Raw genomic sequence first — 5,661 nt, forward strand, 5'->3', positions numbered from 1 at the left:
GTCTCCTCCAGGGCAGCTCACTGTAAGGGTCTGGTCTGGGGGGGGGTCCGCGTCCGCTTTTGGTCAGACAGGAATTTCCCTCACGCTTCATAAAATGCGCCACCGGTTTTCCCCACAGACCCCCACTGGAAAGCTCAGCAGGCAGAATCAATCATCCTGTTTGTTGATGCCAAATTGTTGTGGAAATTCTACAGAGGGACACAATTTTCAATTTTAAATGAATCATTCTTTATTAACAGCAAGCTGGAGGTCACAGTCAAACTTAGATGCATAAAGTATCGGTCTGAAGTGAGCTCCCTCAGAGCAGTCCCGTTAGTTATCTTATATACTGCTTACAGACACATTACATAGGCATAGTTCATAGGGTTGGTTCCRGCATGTGTCTTGCACCGTCTCCTATCTTAATTTATAGAACATATTCTGGGCGTTTTGCCTGATGGTCATGTCACCCCCCCTCATATCTTTACCAAGCACAGGCAGGAACCAAGGATTATTTATGACACGAAAGACAAGGTGAACATTTTCAAGGCCGTCTCTTCAAATGATAACATTTTCCATCACATACCTTATCAAACACTTTCTCACTTGTGCATACTTACCAGAAGTTCACTGTGCATCGAAGCAAATACAGCTCTGGACATTTAGCTCACAGTGGTAAGTCACAGAGTTCATGACATCTATTACCATTATTTTAAATGTGGACCCACATTTATTGCAGTATTGTATTGCGAAGAAAGTGCAATCATCACATTTAAAATGAAGATTATGGGCTCAATTCAATCCAACTCGCATTGCAGTATTTTACRCAGTAGCTCTTTTTGCAATGGTCAAATGAACTCACAGATTGGTCTTGGGTACTGTATAAAACCTATAACTACTACCAGGACGACCCCTCTCACAGGTATGCTTTCACTTTTCAGAATTATACATGTGAAAGCATGGGATGTACAGTATATTGCAAATAAAACATTTTTAAAAACCCATGTGGGATCAGAACTCACAACTATTGAACTGTTAGTCAACTGTCTTAGTGGACTGTGTAACCAATCAGTCATAGTAATTATGAAAACATATAAATTAACCTGACCACCATTGTCATCTATTTATTGTTATGCTGTAGCTACAAATATAAACATATAATCCTCATAGCCTACATGTTTTTTTTTCTTTGTAGAAGCACAGATTTGTATGAAACGGTAAGCAAAAACATTGAATTTGGTCATATGCGGGAATGTGCCTTACTGCCTTTTGTGTAATGTCAGTAGTCCAATCAAGGCAGTATCATGCAGAATATATTGGCACACTCCATTTACCAAGACCATAGAGTTCACCAGCTTGTAGTCCTATAACCTAGGTTCAAAATATACAAGTTAAGACCAGAGGATTCTAATGACCAACGTTAGCCAGTTAGCTTGTGTGCTTGACTGCCGTTGTGAGGTCAGAACGCTCGGATCAACCTTACCCCTCGGCCAGAACGTCCAGTGTACACTCCGAGAGCGAAACTGAATTTACGAACGGACAATCTAATGCTCTGAATTTTGGAACACCCAGAGCATACTCTGGCACTCCAGATTGATTCTACAATTCCACGATTCTACAACATTGTCTTAACCTTCCCATCTTCAACCTAGCCTAAACCCTGGAAATACGTTACCTCTGGCTCGTTCAGCCATCCCTATGGGAAAATGAATGGGGAAAGAATAGGGTTTTGGAATAAATGTCAAAGAAGGTCTGTTGTTAACACAAGCTTATGAGATCTTATACATTTTGGTCTGTGAGATAATAGCAGTTAGTTAACATGACCTTTATGAATTTTGAAGCCTTCATGCGATTTGTGTTTTTTATTATTACATAAATTCTAAAAACTTCACCAAAAGTGACGTTAGCTGAGGAAGATGATCTGTTTGAACAAAATGTGTAATATCTCCTAAGCCTGTGTTTACCACAGACCTTATTTTTGCCGTTTATCCAAAAACCATACAAAAACGCCATTCATTGTCCTCAGAAGTAGAAGATGGGGAGGGCGGCGGGGGTAGGTTGACCTCAGGTCTCCCCACTGGAAGTCCGAGGTAGGGGGAGCGGGGGAATCTATCAAATAGCGCACCTCTAACTTTGTACAGTACTAATGTAATTAGTAAAATCAGTCATACTACGAAATGCAACCAGATAAACCACAATTCATTCATAATACTGTGAATATATAGTTTCACAGACATATTGTTGCATTTTTTTCTGGTTTGTGCGAAATCGAGAAGAATAATATAAAACCAGTCTGCACACCACCAAGGTGAATTGGTTTAGTCTTGACTCTTGGTTGACAGTGTTGGTGGATGGGTAATGTATTGATGCTCGATTGCCAAATCAACACAAATGTGTTTTGTTCGTTTTTTTATACTTATGAATCTTATTTTTGTACACAGTTGAAGTCGGAAGTTTACATACACCTTAGCCAAATACATTTAAACTCAGTTTTTCACAAATCCTGACATTTTAATCAGAGTAAAAATTCCCTGTTTTAGGTCAGTTAGGGTCACCACTTTATTTTAAGAATGTGAAATGTCAGAATAATAGCAGAGAGAATGATTTATTTCAGCTTATATTTCATTCATCACATTCCCAGTGGGTCAGAAGTTTACATACACTCAATTAGTATTTGGTAGCGTTGCCTTTAAATTGTTTAACTTGGGTTAAACGTTTCAGGTAGCCTTCCACAAGCTTCCCATAATAAGTTGGGTGAATTTTGGCCCATTCCTCCTGACAGAGCTGGTGTAACTGGGTCAGGTTTGTAGGCCTCCTTGCTCGCACACGCTTTTTCAGTTCTGCCCACAAATTTTCTCTAGGATTGAGGTCAGGGCTTTGTGATGACCACTTCAATAGCTTGACTTTGTTGTCCTTAAGCCATTTTGCCACAACTTTGGAAGCATGCTTGGGGTCATTGTCCATTTGGAAGACCCATTTGCGACCAAGCTTTCACTTCCTGACTGATGTCTTGAGATGTTGCTTCAAAATATCCACATAACTTTCCTACCTCATGATGCCATCTATTTTGTGAAGTGCACCAGTCCCTCCTGCAGCAAAGCCCCCCCACAACATGATGCTGCCACCCCCGTGCTTCACAGTTGGGATGGTGTTCTTCGGCTTGCATCCCCCTTTTTCCTCCAAACATAACGATGGTCATTATGGCCAAACAGTTCTATCTTTGTTTCATCAGAACGGAGGTACTTTCTCCTAAAAGTACAATCTTTGTCCCCATGTGCAGTTGCAAACCGTATTCTGGCTTTTTTGTGGCGGTTTTGGAGCAGTGGCTTCTTCCTTGCTGAGCGGCCTTTCAGGTTATGTCGATATAGGACTTGTTTTACTGTGGATATAGATACTTTTGTACCTGTTTCCTCCAGCATCTTCACAAGGTCCTTTGCTGTTGTTCTGGGATTGATTTGCACTTTTCGCACCAAAGTACGTTGATCTCTAGGAGACAGAACGCGTCTCCTTCCTGAGCGGTATGACGGCTGCGTGGTCCCATGGTGTTTATACTTGCGAACTATTGTTTGTACAGATGAACATGGTACCTTCAAGCGTTTGGAAATTGCTCCCAAGGATGAACCAGACTTGTGGAGGTCTACAATTTTTTGGGGGGGATTTTCCCATGATGTCAAGCAAAGAGGCACTGAGTTTGAAGGTAGACATTGAAATACATCCACAGGTACATCCACAATTGACTCAAATGATGTAAATCAGAAGCTTCTAAAGCCATGACATAATTGTCTGGAATTTTCCAAGCTGTTTAAAGGCACAGTCAACTTATTGTATGTAAGCTTCTGATCCACTGGAATTGTGATACAGTGAATTATAAGTGCCATAATCTGTCTAAACAATTGTTGAAAAATTACTTGTGTCATGCATATAGTAGATGTCCTAACCGACTTGCCAAAACTATAGTTTGTTAAATTTGTGGAGTGGTTGAGTTTTAATGACACCGACATAAGTGTATGTAAACTTCCGACTTCACCTGTATATTTTATATTTATATAGTTTTAAATGTTATGATAATTTTTTTGTGTTGTTCTGAATAAAACTAACAGTTAGGGCAAATTGGTGCTTCTTTTGCTCTATAAGCTTTGTCCAACGAACCATGGCAGAGTTAGTGCCTACAAAAATATACCATTACCATTTCTCTCTATTGCTAAACAAGGCATGCTGTCACCTGCTTTTATAGTACGCCTTGAGGTGGTACCACCCAGCACATCAAAAAGGGAGTGTATTTCATACCGAACCTGTGGCTTGAGATGACCTAGTGGCACCTTAAGAGGCTTGAACGTTTGCTGTGTTGCGGAACGGTTTGTACTGAACGACCTGTTCCCCCAAAACCTTCCTGTACGGTCTTGAACAGACTGAGGACTGTTTGATCCTTTTTGGTGGGTGTGGTGAGGTGTTGCTTGAAACAATGAGTGACTTATATAAAAGGGCAGTGGTGATGCTGACAGCGTTCCCCAAACCACAACCCAACCCAACATTAAAGAAAATAAAAACATAATGAACGCAGCCAAGGTGCCTCTACATCGCAATTTCAGTGGTAGAGTTGAACTGTTAGAGACAAAGATTTATAGATTTACTACTGAAATACAAAAATATATCACTTTCATAACAAACTGTCAAAAGGAAGAACAAAATTGACATGTTTCACTATAACTAAGCCTAAAACATCTGGTCTTCAAATAACTTTTTTTTTTCTTCATGAAAGTTCATCTTTAACATCTAAAAGTCTAACAGGCTGACGACAACGCGCGTGCGCGAGCGTTGCAAAATACATTTAGAAATCTATGTTATTCAATTATTGCACCCACACTACTCACGCATGCCAACGAACGTCTGCGTTGCCAAGGGGTAAAATAGAAATCAGTTCTATTTCTGACGCAGATTGCGCTGCAAGTCCTGCTTCTCCCATCTCCTCATTGGTTTATAGAAGCAGGTACCCACGTGCCATCTCCTCATTGGTTATACCCACGTGGGTGACTGAAAGACGAACGAGGTCAGTGGCGGTAATGCACCTAATTTATGAAAGTTGCCAAACGCAATATAAAGTCAAGAGAAGAAAAAGCCTGGAAAGGAGAGATGACTAGAAACGATTCGGTTGACCATTTTATGTGTGGATTAATTGGCTGAGAGAGGACCTTGTGCATTTCAGGTAAAATAGCAACTCAATGTTTATTTCCCAGGGCAAAGTAGCTAACAACAGCAAGCTAGCTAAATAGGACAAATTAGCTAGCAAGTGCAGGCTAACTATCTAAATTGCCATAAATGTTTAATGCTTTTCAACATGTCCCTAAATTAATATAATTGGTCCAGAGTTTTGATATTTTAACCTGTGTGTCATGATCGCGTTTGGTGTGGAGGGACAAAATAAATGTATGCACGATGGCACACGATGGCGCACTTGCTCAGCTGGTTTGGGTTCCGTGTAAGCCGTTTTAAGATGGTCGTAACATCCACATTGATGGGGCTGTTGTGGAGTGGGTCGAAAGCTTCAAGTTCATTGGCGTCCACATCACTAAGAACTTAACATGGTCCACACACACCCCCACAGTCATGAATATGGCACCGCAGTGCCTCTTCCCCCTCAGGAGGCTGAAAATATTTGTCATGGGCCCTCGGATTCTCAAAACG

This window comes from Salvelinus sp. IW2-2015, linkage group LG1 (assembly GCF_002910315.2).
Source record: "Salvelinus sp. IW2-2015 linkage group LG1, ASM291031v2, whole genome shotgun sequence".
Lineage (NCBI taxonomy): Eukaryota > Metazoa > Chordata > Actinopteri > Salmoniformes > Salmonidae > Salvelinus > Salvelinus sp. IW2-2015.